This window comes from Diuraphis noxia, unplaced genomic scaffold (genome assembly GCF_037042655.1).
Source record: "Diuraphis noxia isolate RWA-SAM2 unplaced genomic scaffold, SU_Dnox_SAM2 contig0005, whole genome shotgun sequence".
NCBI lineage: Eukaryota > Metazoa > Arthropoda > Insecta > Hemiptera > Aphididae > Diuraphis > Diuraphis noxia.
The window spans coordinates 48,569,011-48,590,023 of NW_028301715.1; the positions used below are offsets into that span (position 1 = coordinate 48,569,011).

A 21,013-nucleotide genomic window follows, 5' to 3' on the forward strand; every position below is an offset into this window, starting at 1 on the left:
TGATTCCGTGTCGGGCTTTTAACATGCCATTATATGCTTGATCTGTCTTTGGCGGACAAAAGAAACCGCGCGCGGTAGAACAAAGCGTATACCCGCGCGTGCATACCACGGTATTCGCGAGCTTCGGTAACCGCGATGTTTTCCATCCATCTGTCACGAGAAACATTGGTCGTGTCGGGCCATAATATAAGTACCCTCCGCGTCCGTCTCGTGTCGTCCGTTTCTTGATTAGACCGTTTTCCCGTAGCGGTCAAGTGTACGATTTTTATAGACTTGCATTGCAGTGCGATAACATTCCGGCCGCGAATTTCGATCTCAGCAGCAGCAAACACCAATCACGTTTTCGCGTTTACTTACGCCTTTGTGTAATATTTTAATCCGTCACCATTACGTCCATGCTTGCTAAATAGACATTTATTTAGCCATGAACACATTTCGGACCTTTAACATGTGGCCACTTGCAGATCTGTCTTTTGCGAACAAAAGAAACTGCACGGTATTCGCGAGCGGCGGTAACCGCGATGTTTTCCATATCACGAGAAATTGGTTGTATTCGGCCATATATAGAGGTACCCTCCGCGTCCGTCTCATGTCGTCCGATTCTCGATAAAATCCTGTTCCGGTAACGGTCAAATGTACGATTTTTATAGACTTAAAGTGCAATGCGACGAAACTCTGACTAAATGCTCGCTCGGACAAATTAAATCGAAAACGTCCTTTGATTTATCGTGTAAAACATCATCACATCTTCGGCGCAAGTCTCTCAGTAAAAACAAAATTGTGTTTTCCCCATACAAAAACGTAGTTGTTCCAGATAAAAAGTTGAAAAAAAGAATCACCAGGTAAAATAGTTTTATTATATGTAACTATAACTATAAAGATCTAGCATAAAATATCGTGGTAAGACAATCGCGTTTTGCATCGTTTAGTTTAATAGGTATGACGTTTCTATAATAATATAATTGTGCATTTCATCACTTCCGTATTGTTCACATAGAACTACGTTAATATGCCACGTCTATAGTATCTAAAGTGGTCATTTTAATGTACCCGATAACGATGTTTATGGTGAAATGACCGAGTTTTAGGGTGGGGGTGGCGTAAAATGAAGTGTTATGCGCGCTTAGCGCCAAAATGTCATCTTTATAAATGACGCAGCTGCGCAGCCACTATAATCGCAACAGTCTCTAAGCAGTAGTGAGCACACACAAAATGTACACAATAGGCATATATTATATTATGTCATATAAACCCCAGATAATGATGAATGTATTATTGAATATATTTAAGTAATTTTTCTGCAGATCCTGATTTTGAAATCTATTATAATAGATAATACAATAGACGATATACAATATTATAAAATAATAATTTTATATATATACTATCCCTCCGTGCTAGTAATGTGAAATAATATATTAAAATCATGAGTGTTTAAAAATAAATCCATGCTGTTAGTAGCCGTGGTCATTTTGTTTAACGGTATAGCTAAACTTTACAAAAAAAAAAAATAATAATAATAATAATTTAAATAGAGTCTCGCGGGAAGCCGTCATATACGTTATGTGTATATATATATTAAATAGCTAGCTTAACAATATCCATCATTTAAAATTTAAAGAATACCTTTTTGTCACTGCCTGTCTGCGAGTTTGTCGGTCGTTAATCTAGTAGTTTACCGCCGCGGTCCGCTAATATACGTACCTACCTGTCTGTATAGGTATAAATTGTATAAACAGTCACCGCAGCCGTCGGGAAAAACTTTTTCCGTATGATATATTATAAATTTATAATCATATAATGTATGTATAGCCGTGTATATGTATAGGTACCTAAAGTCTAAAGACGTGCGGCGGCAAAAGATTGTTTGTCACCGCTTACAATTTATAACATATATAACCTATATACCAAGCTGCGTAATGAGGATACTATATTATATACTGCTGGAGACTTCGGCACATGAATTATAATACATACTGCAGCTTTGGGGAATTGGAGCGTTGTCCCCCTCCCCCAGGGTCGTTTCATCGGTATAAAGCCTTTAACCTTTTGGCTTTTAACAGGTGTATAGATATATAATATATACAATATTATATACATTATACATGTATAAGATATAAATATGTGTGTATATTTATTGTGTGTGTGCGTCCGTTTACTATGTATACGCTTTTTACTCTTTTTTAAAAATATATATGTATACATTAGACGCATATCGACCGTGCGGTTTGTATAAAAGGCTAACGGCAGGCGTCATTGTGGGCGTATCGTAAAAGCACTTTTACCCGATAATACACGGTAACCCACTTTGTGAAAAATGTTTACCTTTATACATTACATCCGCCAAATTATTTCGCGCGCGGGGGTGACGTCGAGAAAAGAGTGTTCGAATCGAACGTATAGATATCGTGTACGATAACATCGCACGCGCAGATGTTACAAAACAGTGTGATGACTTTCGGCTGGCACTGTCACTTACTTTTCTCGAGATAATTAATGCGAGATGATTTAATAACATTATTATGAAATATATATTACATACGATTATCGTGTTGGTGACAATGATATCATTACGCATTTAGGTACTCATATATACATGCACTGCCATCGTTTTAAAATGTTATTACTGCAGCTCGTATTTGTGTTTAAAATAATATTATGTCAACATGTGTGTAGAAACATATTATATACGACGACAAGCGTTGATTGCCGTTCACACTTTTTGTCAGAAAACAAAACAGTTCGTATATCGCATATATATATATAACGTCACGTCATAAACTTTAAATTGTTTGTGTATCAAATCGTACTATATTTTATATTCATTTTTACATATTTGTTATCTGCAAAAAGTTGTCTTTACAAATCTTGCCGTGACTCGTGTAAGTGCAATAATTTTAGCAATATGTTTTCGATAAATTCTATAAAAATCGTTATATATTTATTTATTTAACTCTTATATATTATGTTATATTAAAATAAAACGTATTCAGTAGTTGTATGAGTCCGGTGAGTGTAGTCTGGTTGTTATTAATGCAATGGCTATAATATGTAATTCAAAATAGGGATGTATGTGTCAATGAATTACAGTGGCTGTATACAATATGTCTTAACTTTATCTTAATGTGGTAACTAATAACTGTATATTAAAATAATTTACAAAATACGTGTCAAAAAAAAAAAATTGTATACCCATCTATATGTGTCATGTACATTGTACATACTACATAACCATAGGTTTATATTAGTATTAGTATTAGTCTTTTAATAGCCATTAATATTATTTAACTAAATAATTACTTTTTAAAGTTTTTTTTTATTCAGATATAATCGTAGGTAGGTACCTAACCTAACCTAACCTATCGGTTTTATTTAGTTTCACTAGAAAATAAAATAATTTGAAATAATATTTTTATATGAAATGTGATATGTCATTACTCATTTTATTTATATAAGAAAATTACCACAGAGAAACATATGCATCAATAATTTAATAAAAGGAAAAAATATAAATTCTTTATTGACGTCATTTCAGCGTTACGAAACAATAATATGAACACAGCATAATTTAAAACTGTTCAACGGTTCTTGAATAAATTTGAAGTATTTTAACAAAAAAAATAATCATGAATCTCCTATTTTTGTTTATATTCTATAGTGATATAGATAAATCTATATGTTAGTTAATATCGAGTTGTGACATTATGTGGTCTGTAGTAGGTAGGTATAGGGTCGTAAAAATGTATGGCGTATTATTACAATAATAGTTTATAATATAACAAATTATTGCGAATATTTTTAATCGTTTTCATCTAGTACCTTCTAATGTGTAAAGGCTTGAACATTTTTATCCTCAATATATATTGTATAGACACAACTGCAATCATGTTCATGTAATAGTTTTTAGTGACTCGGCAGATAAGGGTCATATTATACCTACTACTTCAACAATAAATTATTATAATTTTTATTATTAAAGTATAGCGTGTTGTCAAAATTCTCTTATCGTCTAACAGCTTGTAATTTTAAATTTTAAAAATATTCTGTTTAAACAATGATACCTATTTCAACCATTGTCGCACTGCTCGTCTCTAGTCTTCACGATGCAGGATAGCGATGCATTATTATTTTTGATTTGAAAGTGTTCTAATTAAAGAAATATACCTAAATCTATTAATGATTTAACTGCTTTCAGAAAGCATTCACAACTTTTATAAAAAAAATTGAATAATTTAACAGACCCGCCAAGTACCATAACATCGATGTGTTAAATATTCGATTCGCTGTATATCCTATGACCTAAAACTTTAATAGTTTTTTGTACCTACCTAAAAGTATATTCCGAAGAATATTAATAACTTGTTATTGTAACACCAATAGCTCCCTTATTTCTCTTTGAATTTAAAACAATACATTTATCTCATATTTCGAAGGTTATCTCCCTATTATACAGCGTATATATTTCAACAACAACATTACATGTAAATACCTAATGGGCCTTTTGGGATATGTATATTATGTATGTAGTATGTATTGTACAATATACATTTAAACATATTGCCTACATATGTATACATGATTAATGATTATAAATGCAATGCATTTTTTCAAAAATGATATGAGGGTTATATTTTGTGGTTCAGAATTTGGTTATAATAACATCATAATTATGTAAAAATTATTAATACTTGTAGTAGCATGTAAAATGCTGAGAAATTTTAATCTTGATAAAAAAATTAAAAAATAATAATACTTTAAGATACTTTATTAAAGTAATATTGGACAATAATTTATGAGCTTGAATAATTGTAATTTTAATACAGTTTCCTCAAAATTGTTTTCGTAAACTTCACAAAAAACTGAAAAAACTACTGTTCTAAAATCTCTTGAGTCTCTTGCTAAAATAATAAAATAACATACGCAATACAATGGACTTTTTTTCATATTTAAAGTTGTTTAAACGTTATAGTATTACATATAATTTAATTCACAAATATTATTCCATTTTAAGTATTAATTAATACTTAAGTAGTGTGCCTACAGTATTATTAACTAAAATGTAATTGAATAGTTTATCATAAATTAAAAAATATAATTTATATATTGTATAATTATGTTTACATTTAATATATTATATCTATTATAATTTACAAGGAAAAAACAAATAGTAATATTTAATGCAAGTGGTCAAGATTGTTTATAACCTTGTTGACTAGATATTCAAATAGTAAATATAAATTTGGGGTTTGTAGTTCAATAAAATTGTGGGATTATTTTACAAATAAATGTATCGTAGGTGTAATATTTATATATGCTGAGTAAATTATTATTTTTTAAATGATTAACAACATACAACGTACTTACTTAATAACTATAATATATTATGAAAATATAACAACATTTATAGCTGAAAACCGTTTCGGGGTTAATTTATTGAACAATGTATGGTCTTTTGAAGAACGAAAAAAAGTCTAATAATTTAAATTATAAATGTTTTACATTAATAATCATACTTTTATGTTGAAATTTGTAATTTCATTGCTCGCATTTACCTCGTAAAACTTTTCAAGTTAGAAGTTGAAGTTTGAATTCAAATTTTCTTCAGTTTCTTGCTCATTGATTCTAAAACAATGTACCAGGTCCCAATATATTTTTATTTAGTTATTTCTTTAAAACTATATATTCAGATACATTAACTATAAAAATATGTATTATTATTTATTTATATATATTTACGGGCACAGCCCTTTACAACAATTTAACATTGCATACCTGTATCAAACGTAGTATTTGATAAGAAACCTACTAATAAATACAGATTTTTCCATTTATACACATTATTTGTATTTAAATCGTGATTTATTATTTAGAAAACTTTTATACGTAAAAATGTAAAAAGTATTGTGTAAATATAATAATTATAGTGGTCGTATTATGGAGGCTTCAACTTTAATAAAAATAATAATAATAATAATAAAACAATTATACAATCATCAAAAAAAGTTACGTAAGCACGTACGTTATTTTGGTGTTTTGGAATATATAGAAACAAAACGATCTTAATAATTCACTATGAAAATATTAAGTTTGATTATGTGCTGAGTTATAATTATATCACTCGATTTTTGGATAATCTAGAAATCAATAAAAATACATAACTCTATACTACGCTTGTCATATTATTAATGTATGCAGTAATTATTTATTTTTTTTAAACATTTTAAACGGAAAATTAGGTGGGAATATAAAAATAACTAGTTTTTATTGGAAATGTTATTTTCTAAGACGATATGAATCCTTGATGTTTAAACAGTGTAAGTCTTAAAATGTTTATTTTGAACAAGAGAGTGGTTAAAACATGCAGCAGGAACTAGAAATATAATTTTTTCTAATATTAAACGTTTTTAACATCAAACGTACAAATTCAATAAATGTTTACTATTTTTTTATTTTTTTGATAACCACGTCAGGAGGAAGGTAAGTTATCTGAAGGCAGGTATCTGCAGTAGATATATTATGTACAGCTGCAACTATTTTACTATGAGTCAACATGTGTTTACAAAATAAAAATGTATATTTTAAATTTCTTGAGAAATTAAGTACGTGTTTAGATGTTTTCTTTCTATGAGATTAATATAAAATCTGATATTTCCTGCAATGAAACAATCTTGACAATAATATTGACTGTATTTTTTATGAGTTGTATATACCTGCATACATTCGAAGAAATTATGCTTCAATAAATATAATTATTACTATATCTATTGAAAACATTTTTCTTTCGATTTATTTAGCTATTTTTATATTATAATTACTAATTAGTAATTAGACGGTAGGTACGGATAATATAATATAAATGCAACAAATGTATCAATAACTTAATAACAATATTGCATCATATTAGGTAGGTACTTTGCAACACTAAACAAATAGTTTATTGTTTAACAAATCTCTTATCTATAGGTACCAATAGTTAGATAGGTACCATTTTTTAAATTCGTTTAGTTATATTATTATTCAACCGTGTATTTAGGCACGAAATAATCTGAATTTTTAAATTAAAAAAATACGTATAGTACTAGGTATATATAATATATATATATATATATATATATATAGGGAATAATTTTGACGTACATATTCCGCAAGTTTGTGTATCTACGTATATGACATAATTTACCGAGTGCAGAACAAAAGGTTACATGCGGAAATACGGTTTATGGGTACGACGCACTTAAATTATATATAGGTATATGGGTTTACAAATCACATTGTAATTTAGGAGTAGGTACCATGCAGATTTTATATATGCGATGTGAATGACTATAGGATCACACAGGTCATATATTTTTCGTTTGCCTGCTACTACTATATAGTACAATTAAAATACTCAATCATATACATTATGATTTAGGTACCTATAAGAAATTTCCATTATATTGTACATGATGTAGCGACGATAGACAGAATAAAGTGCACGACGTGTTGGGGAAATGACTTTTAAAAGGTTTTAAGGTACCTGTATGTAGGTCAAGTTATTTGTAAAGTAGTATCAAATAAGAAAATAACTGACGTTACTTTTTCTTTTTTATATCACATTATGCATAATAAGTTGTGCATGAAAAGTTATAATTTAGTATAAAGTACATAAATAACGCGTTACTTAAAATTTAATTATGATATTAATGGTATTTACATTTTAAAGCGTATATAATATATATAATTATTATATATACATATATATAATTATTATATATACATATATATAATATACGTGGCTAGAATGTTAAAACATCACGCATTTAACAATCAACATTTCGTTTGGAATATTGACTCCAAAAAGTTCATCCATCGAAATCTTTTATTTTTAGGGACTATTAAATACTTAAATATACGAGATATTAAAATCAAAATATATAAGATGTTATCACAAGTGTATTCCAACCTATCTATTTGTATGCCAATCAATAAAACATAAATATTTTATGAATTTACTAAAACTGCGTAATTCAATAATATATTATTATAATATTATAATTCAATATGTAACTATTCATTACAAATAATATGACATGTACTTTATAACTGAAGTTGTATAGTTTTATGAAAAGTAATCAAATTTTAAATCTAATTACTCATAATGTAACAAGGAAAATATACGCACGCATTACGCCAGAATTAGTATTTATTGGTTACCAGTTACCACCCAGCACCACGTAATGTTGTTATATAGTAGGTATTATACGAACCTATATTATAAAATTATAATAAACTACTGTACAGCAAACTGCTGTCAGCAGTCATAATATTTTGATATACCTAAGTAGCAAGCAATTGGTTATACGATGGTATAAAACTGCGTATATATGTATGTATGCCTGCGTATATATGTATGTATACCTTCGCAATGGGACCTCAGACTATAACGGAAAACGCGTGTTATGCAAACATTTTTTGAAAAACACTCGGAAGGGAGAAAATCCGAATTGCGTGCAAAACTTTCGGGTGGGAGGGGAGACAAATCGCGACCATCGGTGGGAATTGCCGTGCGTGCGCCGTTTCAAACGCGCGCGAAGGCGATTATCTATCCGTCGACGGGGTTTCAAACAGTCCAGTATCACGTGCGCACATAACATAACTGCGCACGTTATTGCGAAGGATTAATATTTTAATATCACAACATTATTAGAATACTATCGTCGGGTGTCTGACCCGCGGTCACAGGGACGCACTGTCTCGAGCGTTATTGTTGTTTCCTCGCGATGTATATTCTGTGAAACCTGCGCATTGCTACGAACACGTCTTCTGAATAACATTCCCAAGGACGGATACCCTTTAATCTTCTTTTAATTTTTCCCTCAGTGTCCGCTATACAGAGGTTTCACAGCGTATATACGTCGCAATTAGCGCTGTTATATAAGTAGGTTGTATAATACGTATAATTTACGCGTCGCTTGTACCGGTGGACCACGTGCTGTTGTCTTAAAGAAGCGCCAAGTTACCTTAATACCATCATAATGGTATTCTATATTTCTATATAGTATATACGATATGATGGTTTGAGGCGGTGGCGTTGATGTAGAGCAGGAGAAGGAGGAGGAGGAGGAGGAGTTTGGGAACTTTAAGGTTAATTGCCGTCGTCGTCTTAGACACCGCTACCGCCTCCCCATATTAATAGTCATCGTCGTAACCGTCGCTCGAGAGCCGCCCGCCAGGCGTCGTGCGCGATAAATCCGAACCTGGTATTAATGGTATAGATATACCGTCGCGAGAACGTCGCCGCGGCCGCGCGCTTCGACCACGAAAACCGATCGACTAGGAAAAACAAATACAGAGAACACGACAAGAAGAAGAAACTAAAACGTCAACAGGCCGCGCGTAATAATACACTCATAATACTATAATGTACTCCGAATACATAATATTATAATATCATTGTAATATTGGTATTATGTGTGCGTACGCGGTATACACCGCCGCCGCCCGCTAATAATATAACATAGTCGTCGGCCGCCTCCGCCGTCGACGCCGCCGTTGCTACCTCGTCACGAAGAAGAGGCACACGCGTTACCGCCGCGGTCGTGGAGTGTTGTCTGTGGTCTTCGCGCGCATAAAAATATTACAATAATATATTATTATTATTATTGTACACACAAGACGTCCGTCGTCGTATATTCCCGAAACACATGTACCGCCAACACGCGGTCGTTATCATCACAATAATATTATAATATTTTACTAACGTATACTTACAGTGCGCGCGTACAACAACAACAACAACAATAAAAATATTTTTATTTTTTTTTTTTAGTTTTTACGTAACGGTATTCCGCGACATTGATAATATATAATTTTGAGCTGAAATTTACGCCTGGCACCGGTCCGGATGAACAGACATTTTATCATAAAATTATAATATATTTTATCAACCCGGATTACGATTTTACTCCTTCCGGGTTTTCGTTTTTGTCAAATCCGTTTCCGAATATTATAGTGCGCGCGGTTTTCTCTATTCGCCGTGCGTGTGTATGAATACGAGTGTTCTACAACGTTTATAAGCCAAACGATGCTGATTAGATATCAACCATCGTTCCATTTGCACGTCAAAAATCGATCTCATTTCAAACGGTAAGGATATATTATAAATACCGTTTGCGTCTTATGTACACGTATACGGCGTTTTAATATATATTATACGTTTCGTTAGGCCTTTAGGCTTCACATAGGTAGGTAGATATACAACTCTGCAAACTGCAAAGTGTTGTACAACGCATCGATGACAATAAATTATGTATCACATGTGACGTATTATAATATACGTCGATGTATATCCGCTATAGGTTATATGTATATGGTTTAAGACCATGTAGGTTATATATACCTGCATGTATGAGAAATTTAAATAAAATTATACTTAACAATAAACGGTCAAATTCAATAATAACAATCGATATTGGTAAAAGGTACATCGCCTTTGCCGTTATTATGGAATAGTGTGCACGTAATTTCGTTACGTCAAATTGTTTAACTTCAATATCAAAAGTTCAACCAATTTTATTATTATTATATTCTGGACACGGTTGACTTTTATGATTTTTTTATTAGTTGAAAAAGATTATCGACGTATACATAAAATAGCACGTGCTCGGAAAAGATTATAGACACCCTTTTTACCCTGCACAGTAGTTGTTATTATTATATAAATATTTACATTTATCACGCATAGGTCTATTATTAATTGTTATCTTAATGCAGATTAGTACCTACCTATTTTCTATTTTGTTGAATACAGCTATTATTTTCATTTTTATAAAATAAAAGATATCAGGTTTTGCTAAGGAATAAATTTCAAGAAATAACAATTTAGAGTAACATACGTACGAGTACAAGCTCTAACGTCGGCAATAATAACAAAAAAACAAAGACAATATTATTACATTTTACTAATTTATTGTGCGCAAAATAAAGTTTTTTAATTATAAAGTGTGTATATTCGACTTAGAAACTTATTTTCAAATTAATTAATCAACTATGTTCAAGTACAAAAAATATTATTAAAAAATATAAGCTCAATATAAACTCAATACATATTTTATCTTAAGGGTAAATGCTTAAGAATAACTTAACCTTCGGATAATTTTAAAACCACTAGATGACTATAATAGTTATTAAAAAAAAAAAATTAAAAATTAAAAAAAAAAGATTACAAATAGCTGTCTTTAACTAAAAATATGTTAGAAATATAACACATATATATTATGACTGAAATACACTGCTTCTCTATAGATAGGCTTCTCTAGATAAATCAGTATGTTTTTCTGAGACGCATTATACATGTATGAGATATATTTTTCTTATAGAAATTATTATGATAATGATAACATATTTATATTTACAAATTTAGTTTAAGCCACATCGAAAGTGTTGGTATAATACAATAAAATGTGCATTATAGTGGTCTTTAAAACAGTATATTTTAAAATGTAAAAAAAAATATTTTATGTATATTTTGTGTTTGATCAAGAATATCACTGTAATTTTGGTACAACTTTTTTAATTATTATTTAAAATGTATTTATTATGATGTTTTTCTATACATTTTTTTTAAATATATACATGTTATATTACATACAAAGCTCCTACTTTAAAATTATTTTTCCAGTGCTAACTTGTACTTATAAAACTGCAACAATGTGGTGTCTTTTTAGTTTTTATATAAAAAAAAAAATTCTTAAAATATCATTTTATCGATGATGATTAACGAAAACAATGAATTGAAATGTAATACTTAAAAATGTATACAAGTTAAAATTGTACCGACACATTAGTGTAAAGTACCACAAAAATATCAATATTGTTGGTAATGCAATATTATCATGGGACACCCATTATCGAAATTGTGTAGGTACTAGGTACGTGGTTCAGATAATTATAGATAATCTCTTAATCAGTATTATGGACAGTAATTAAATGTTTACAATTAAAAAAAAATCAAGAAAAGTGTACCTATTATTAAGTAGTAAACTTAGGTAACAAATCCTATTTCAATATTTGAATGTATTTTCTTCTCACGATGTTATATAATATTCATACCTAGTAGTTATTCAAGTATATATGTCGTTTATGGCACGGTCAAGGCCAAGTGGTGGTTTTTCGTCGATATACTTTGAAGAAAATGTGCATACATCGAAGCCATTGCAAACCTTATTCTAATTGGGTCATAGGTAATCGACTATTTTTCTAATATATATCCGTTTCAGTCTCAACCATTTCAATAATTTACTTAACGAGAAGAAAATTTACATTAATAACATCCAAAATCGTTCATAAATTCGTTTACGTACATTTATTGCACGTTTTTCATACAGCATTTATTATTATTAAATTCAATAGAACTTAATCAAATCACAGTATACTTTTAAATAATTTGATGATGAATATTAAAATATATATCTATCTATTTTTAAGTAAACATTGCGTATTAGACATTCGTTTTATACTGTTTACCTAGTTATATGTGTGGAAATACGAATCTCCCAAAGAATATAAAATAAAATATAGATCTTAAAAATTAGTGGGATTGAGAATCGTTCTTCTATATTCAATCTTTAAATAATCTATATGAATTTTTTTTTTAATTTGATTAAAAAAAATATTTTTCGATAAAAATCAATGTTCTAAATTAACATATTAAATTAAACAAACATGGGTCATGATGCGCATGTAGTAAAACTATATTTTCATTAAAGTTGATACTTTTATTTTCATAAGACAAATTGTTCTGATGCAACGACCTTGTGTAGCTAGTTAATATTTTGTACTAATGATATGATGCATTTACTATGTATGCAGTAACTCGAAACGAAATTAGTAAACACACTTTTTTGATGTATTTACACGAATTAATCACACAAAGTAAAAACTTAACAAAAGGAATAGTTTATTTATATTTTAATTGGCATATGAATTTCTGTTAAATCTTTTTCTCACTATATATTATGCATTTCACAACATTTCGGTGAAGAAAAAACACTTTTTTTTAATGCTTATAGTTATCGAAACATATATAAAGGCGATGTATATATAATAGCGCCTATAATGTCATGTATGCCCTATGCATAATGAAAATTTACATAGTTTTTTTCGCATATTGTAATTTAACTACAAAATTATTGATGTATTACCATTTACCAAGGTTTATGATAGGTACTTAAAGTTTTATGGATTTTTGGTTTCTATTAAGTAGGTATTGATGTAACGGACTATTACTGAATAACGATGACTAATCATGATCGATGATCGTGGCACGTAACGCCTACAACATCGCTGTTATCAATTACAAAATAAACTCTTGCTATTATTGGAAAATGGAAATCCGAGTATCTAATGCATATTAAACCCTTCAGGCGATCTCGGACAGCTCGTCACGCACGATCTGTGCGTTGTCCAATAGTATTAGTGCAATCCGATGAAGTATAATTATATATGTGCGATGTAAGTACGTCATCAACGTCCGATGATGGGAATGATGATAAAGGAAAAAACTAAAAAGTGAACTTGGACAAAGAGCGATAGACCGGAACTGCGACCTTGAACTTGGCATTTATATTATTGTAGAGTTGTTAATTTTTATAAAGATATTTCTCATGTATTATGTTCATATTCTATTGTTATAATTTTTGATCCTAGATATTTAATGCGGGTAGATTTTTGGTGACTAATTAGCATAAGGAAATGATAAATAAAATACTGTTAACTGACCGCGCAAGGTTAATAAGTGGTGGCGACGAAGATGGAGACAGCGAAGAATTTTTAATATGAAAACTCTTCACTACGGTTCCTCTCTAGAGTTGTGACAATGATAATTTGTTATAGTTGGCAGTCGCATGCTTATTATATACTATCGACCTCGTCGATATGATAAAATGAACCGCAGAGGACATTCATGTTCCGTTTCCTGAGAAAGATGTATTAGTGTCAATTCTATATCTAAGCCTAATGATATTTTTTAATCTACGTTGAATAGGAATAGGTATCTTAAATTAAAATAATAGTTCATGATTTGTTTTCATTGCAATCAGCTGAACTGCAAGCGTTGTGAATGTTCCGATAAATTGTAAGACGAATGGTTGTTTGGAATTACATAATAATAAAACACTTACGGATTACATTTCGCCGAGAATAATACTTTTATGTAACTTTATCTCAATATTCGTTTTAATTCAAAATCATGTGAATTTTATAGTTACCTAAAAAGGCTTAGTGATTATAAATATAATGACATAGCACATGTTTTCTTATGTTCATAGTTTTGTAGTGACTTTTCTTAAAACAATACCTATTAGTTTTTATTTCTGTGCAGTAGAAAAAACGTGTTTTTATGAGGTTTATTAATTTACAATTTTAATGATGTGTTATAAAATATTTAAGAAAATAATTTTAATTATAGAATTAAAGAATGGCGCATGTACACTTTTCATATATGCTTCGTAAGACATAATACTATAGACTTATTGTGATATGTTCTATGAATTAACCTACTTATTAGTTAAAACTGAACAAAACTAAGATATTATTATATTGTATTATCACTTATCACAATGATAATTGAATTATTATTACTATTAAATTACGTAGAAACTTGCATTGAGTATGAAGAAATACTTTAATTAAATACAACAAAATTCATATATACATATATATATATACATGTGTGCGTGTGTGTATAAAACAAGTTAATACTTATATACATAATAATTATTTATATTATTTAATTATTTACTCTCACGGTATACCTGAAATCATATGTAGAATATATATAGACTGCAGTGGTACTCGTATAATCACAGGCATTCAATGTGACCAATGGCCATCGTTGCCACAATTGACGTACGAAGTACGAAAAACAGTTTCGCCAAATATTCTACAAGCGTACGCACAAGTCTGTGTAACAAGTTATTATTTAGTATTCACATAGATATATATTTTTTAATGTCCGTCACGAATCACAATGGAATTATTGCAACGAACAAAAATAATAGTATTTAATACGTTTCCATTCGCACTTCTCCACGGAGAGAAACCGTATAGTGTATTTGCCTTCATCTGATTTTTGATGACGTGTAAATCAAATATCATATCGGAAAAATAATAATATTATTATTTACGTTTCATTTTGAACCGTTGTAATGCTGTAATATGCTAGTACGATTAGGTCTTGCAAGAGTCACAATAATATGTGTTTAGGTATATTACATACGATTATAATATATATAGTTATAGTGCCCATACCAAATATCGAAAATATAACGTTTACAATTTTACATATCATGTTCTGAAACGGTTATTATCGGTCACCCGCGGGTGGCTGCGATATATTTGAATGAATTGAGAAACTATAACGTATAGGTACAACCAAAATTTAAGAACCATTCAGCCGATAATTGAATAACTTGATGGAGCAATATGCGTATGCCTGCGATTAAACTATATTAATGTGTCCAAATTGGAGTAACGCAGTGTTTTAAGACCAAGGACGTCTGATTTTGTCATATGTATAAATTCTAGATCATTTGTTGAAAATTAAAAATAACTACATAATACGTACTACATACAGAGTGTTATTTATACCAAATAAAAAACCATGTCAAGTCCAGTAACCCGTAAAAGTGTTTAGTTAATGGCCCGGTTAATGTATACCTATACCATGTATTTATATGTTTCATAAAAATGTATACACGTTAAACTATAGAAAAGCTGATGATTACCATTCCTTTATCGCACATAAATCTAAAATTATAGTTTTTATCCTTTGGGATTGTTTAGGTTTATTTTTTTCCCCATTTATAACTCAAATTGCAGAAAGTAATTTTAATTTTATATAATGCGTTTCAATTAAAATTTAAAACATATCATTCAAGAGTTTTAGTTTTTTAGTCTTCAAAAAGCTATACAACATTTTCTTAAGCTACCTACTTAATGTTAATTTTATGATATTTTATAATAATATACGTTTTTCTTATGAATATATTTAATTATTTATGAATATATATATTTTTAAGGAATATCAAACTCATAATAATTATTAAAAAAGAACTTGTTTTATGTATATTAAAAACAATAAAAATTATAATACACGCACATAAATCCATTAATAACCTATTGATTTATTGATTATACCAAACATTATATTATTATTATTATAAATGCGATTTATTAACAAAAATGTCAACTGAAAGTTAATCAATATGGAAATAAGTATGTAGGTGTTAGTTGTATTGGCTTGCTTATTATTTATAAGAAATCATATTTTTGTTTCTGAGTAGTGCAAAGAGTGTATAAGTCTTATAAAAATGTTGAAATTTTTTTAGAAAACTTTGTTGTTTCTTCGAAAAGATGATTTTTGTTTTTCTCGCTAAATTTCCTAATTCTAACTATAAAAAAAAACAGCAAAGTATTGAAACATCAACGTTTTTACACGAGTCCTAATCGTTTATTATCGAATGCGACAAATTATCACATATTTTATACCACTGTAATTTATTCTAATGTATCACACCCATTAATCCCAGTAGCCCGCACCTAATTCCTGCATTAGCTCTTTTGTTGGTTTAAATTTAAGTAATTTAAAAGTTTTGGCGCTGATGTTTTTGGTATGTTTGATAACATCTAAAACTTTTTTTTAATAGATTTATTTATTATACGGTAATAGTCATCCTATGTATGTGGTCATATACATACTTTTAGTTTATGATGTCTTTTCTTTTTTAGTTTGAGATCTATGGCTTTTATTTAGTACACTATAAATTACTATTATTAGTTAGGTCTTTGTGAGTCAAACAAGTTATTTTTTTTAAGCATATAATGTGTTTTAATAAATATGTTTATAAAATTTTAGAGTAATTTTTTTGATTTAAGCGTTTATTTTTAACCAAAAATTAAGAATAATGGGATTTTAAAGAAAACATTATTTTGTATTATCTTCATAACATAAATCATTTTTTTTTTTTTATTATTAAGTTTAGATTTATTCAATTTTTAATTTTGATAGACCTCGTAAATTCGGATGTTCACACGTAATATCAGTGCCAAAATGTCGGTACATGTAAAAGTAAAACCTTCATGCTTCTAGTATATTTTTAGTACTCAGTTAAATATTTTTCTTATTATTTAATATTTTTACCTTTTATTATTTATTGCACTTCTACACTTCTTATTTTTAATAAAACAAATATAGCAATGAACATTATACATGAATATTCTGAATATATTTTTGATGTTGTAGAAAAATTCACCGTATATCAATTATTATCTGTAAAAAAATGTTAACTATAATATTTTAAATCAATCTTCAATCACATTTTGAGCGTTACTCACGCGTCATAACATACATGAATACGACACACCTTTGTGTATTACACAATGTGTACATAATTAAACTGAATAATCATTAATACCCTCACAATATGTTAGCCTTAAAGTCCAAACGGCAACTTTTACAGGAGAAGAAAAAAACATTTCAACCATTTCATCAACATAATTCCCTAATCGACTCTCCGTATTATTATTGTAATAATAAAGACCTTATTATTTTATTTTTATTTTTAATGAGATTTTAACTAAATGACTTAAAACCATACATCGAAGGTACGAAGATTTCTAGTTATCATGGGCGCAGATAGGAAATATTTTCGGAGGGTGTTTTGGTCTAGTTATACATTAAATTTAATTCACAATATATACATATATATACATATATATTAAAATTGTTTGATCTTTAATTTCGGGGGGTGTTTGAATCCCAAAACACCCCCCTTACCTACGCCCATGCTAGTTATCAATTTTATTGAGGATAAAACTATAAAATTGGAGTAATGACTTTATCGTACGATACGTTTTTTTAAATTTTAACCACAAATAATCCCCCTCCCCCAAAAAAATGAAGTTAAGATTTTTTGATTTAGACTGACAACTTAGTAAAATACTGTGGCCTACAATATAATTAATACTTAAAATTCAACATAATTTTAATTTTAATAATAGTAATAATAGCTAGTAGCAGACATAGTATTAACACATGATATTATTTTGACTTAAATGTCTTCTTCCCTGTATTCTCCGTTTCTATAATAGGTACTTCGAATTTGACCGGTTGACCTTTTCAGTGCAACAGCGCTCAATGTTGGTTTGACGTCACTGTTGATGCTGCAGCGGGACTATAAATGACGTCACATCGATCGATATAGTTTATATTATGTATTAAATAGTATGAAAAGTAGTTCAGCTATTAAGTATTATTTATCATATTATTATCAGATATATTTATTGGATAACATAATATTATTATTATGAAAAAACTAGTCCGACTTATTAGTAATTGCTCAGTAAATAAACTTAAAAATTTGCGTGTTATTATGGTCTATACATTTTTTGGTCACATATGATAGTATAATAGTTTATAACGGTGTTGTAATTAAACTCTTAAATTGAAAAATTCTTTGCTATATAAATAAGGCGTATGTCATATTCATAAGTTCAAGAAATTGGAAATTCAAAATTTAAAATTTTTAAATAATTTTAATACTTTATGCTTTATAGGTGAAGCTAATAGAGAATATTTTATATATTTAGTGTCTTGTATATAATCGTGTTTTTATCTTTTAGTCAAAAAACTGTTGTAATAAAATAACGTGTAGAACTTAAATCGTTGTATGACTAGTATAGAATTTTTAAAATGTGTGATGCTTTACGATGCATTTTTCTGTGTATTTTTTTTTTCTGTCGTTTTTTTTCTCAAGTACCTAGTAAAATATACAAAAGATTCTTGTAGCTATATATACTATTCAAGATATTGTTTTATATTATGCTTGATTTTGCTTCACTGCATTATTATCTAAATATATATTTTTTGTGCGTAAACGTTGATGGTTTTTTGCGAGTTTTTTTGTTTTGTTAATATATTTTTCATTAATTATTTGAATTGATTTTATAACACACATTGTAAAAATATACCATAGCTTAAAAGTATGTTGTCAATTTTTGATTGTTTGTAGGTATTAGGAATTAGGAATGAAATCATTTGCAAGGTATGGTACAGGTTAGGTTATAATACATAAATACGCCACTTTTCAGTATTACTTAATTAAATCAAGATGAATCCCCCAGGAACCTGTCGTATCACTCTATTCCTCTCTGATTTTTGAAAATTGTATACCATCATTCTAATATTTTTTTATCATAAATATTTTATCAACATAATTATTCAATGTCATATTATTTGTTTTAATGTTTAATCAAGGTTAAAGTATGAAAATAAATATATTTATCCCAATTATCTAATTATGAATATTAGAATAATAAAAAAAAAAATTAATAATATATGTATTTAGGTACCCACTATAACTATACATATAATCACGCGAAAAAAACTAAAATAATATGTTCATATAGTTCATATATTGTAGGTAAACCAGTTTTTAATTTAATACCTACTAAATATTATACCTACCAAGAAATGAGTTTAATTTTAAAAGTTAGTATTCGTTGGAATACCCATCATCAGGGTGATATGTTGTAGAGTTGAAGTAAAATTGAAATTTATGTTAAAAATAATAAAAATTTGTTAATATAATTGCAATCGTAAATCGTAGGTATCTTGTAAATTTGACATTTCTTTTGCCGTAGTTACACGACTGAAGTAATTTCGTAAATAATTAAGTTGAGTATTTTAAGTAAATGTGTTGTTTTCATTGTTTAAAAGTGCATTGTAAAACAGTGTAATTCTACATCGTTTCTATCAACAGTAGCGTGTTAATCAAGGATTAATATAAAACTACAAATATCGCAAAAATAGTGAGTTGTGTCAATGATTAATTTCCATCTAATTTAATAGTTTCCCTTAAAGTTTTTTTATTTTTAAACTAATTTTTAGTTGTTAGAGTTATGTCGTTATGTATATTGTACCTACCTATATATACTAACAAACTATAGGTAGGTACCTAGAAGAGTAATATTTTGTAAAAAAGAAAAAATGCTTTACTAATGTAAATAAATACATTTAAAACATAATTAATAATAATGATTGGTGAATGGTGAGATAATCTATAGTTTCTCTTGAGTTTCGCTAATGCCGATTAAACTATTAAAAGTTTATCGTTTAATAATTATAATAACAATGAATCATAAATCCATTTGAATTAAAATGCCGTCCGGAAAGTATGTAAATCACGTTATGGCAGGCATTTAAGCACAGGAACAAACACCAACTGACCCAGTGTCTATATATAGTACCTTTAAAGTCATCGAATAATGGAATATGAAAATTTTATCAAGTGAAGTTCGTGAGCACACATTGACAAGGCCATCACGTTACACCCAAATTTAGTGGAAATTTCTATTGTTGATGGCAAAAAGCGCAAACTTATATTACATATGTTTACACGTCTTATATCATAGGTATGAAATCATTATGCTTCGGCGCCACAGCTGTCTGATAGAAAATTAATTTCATTTGTAATCGCTCGATAAAAAAAATATTAGTAATAATATTATTATTCGTAAATACAACTACAGGCATAAATACAAAAGCACATGATGTCTGCTCGAGCGTAATACTTATCTGAATGACGTAAAGTATGGTCTTACAGATTTTTAAAATAATATTTAATATCGAGATATAGATAAATGAAACAGAGTAGATAACTTACTGACATATCTTTCTGGAAATCACATAATAAACTACTAGCAATGTTATTAGTAATTACACGCTACGCCAGGTAAATGAGACGTGGGTACATTATCATCATGGTTAAACTCTGTACAGAGAAACGGCTGCACATACTAACGATAAACGTCTTTGCTAAGTGCATTTTTATCAAATTTTTTTTTTGAGTAAACGTTCTTTACAAAGATCTAATCAGGTAGAATCCGTGTTACGCATTAATTTTCGTTAAAACATCGGCACATCGCCAACTAAAATAATTTATCAAAAGGTTGATTGGAAAATATTCCCCGG

At 28.8% G+C, this 21,013-nt stretch overlaps 1 protein-coding gene across 2 annotated transcripts in view; it reads left to right on the top strand.

The window, feature by feature from the left end:
• LOC107173390 (uncharacterized) overlaps positions 1-21,013 on the top strand; it is a 136,538-nt gene that overhangs the window by 25,636 nt on the left and 89,889 nt on the right. Inside the window, exon 1 of one of the 2 annotated variants that reach the window (XM_015523912.2) lies at positions 9,570-10,128. The exons of the other annotated variant lie outside the window; for it this stretch is intronic. The gene's annotated coding sequence lies outside the window, so the exon portion shown is untranslated. Of the gene's footprint in view, positions 1-9,569; positions 10,129-21,013 lie in introns of those variants that run through there. 2 annotated transcript variants of the gene reach the window in all.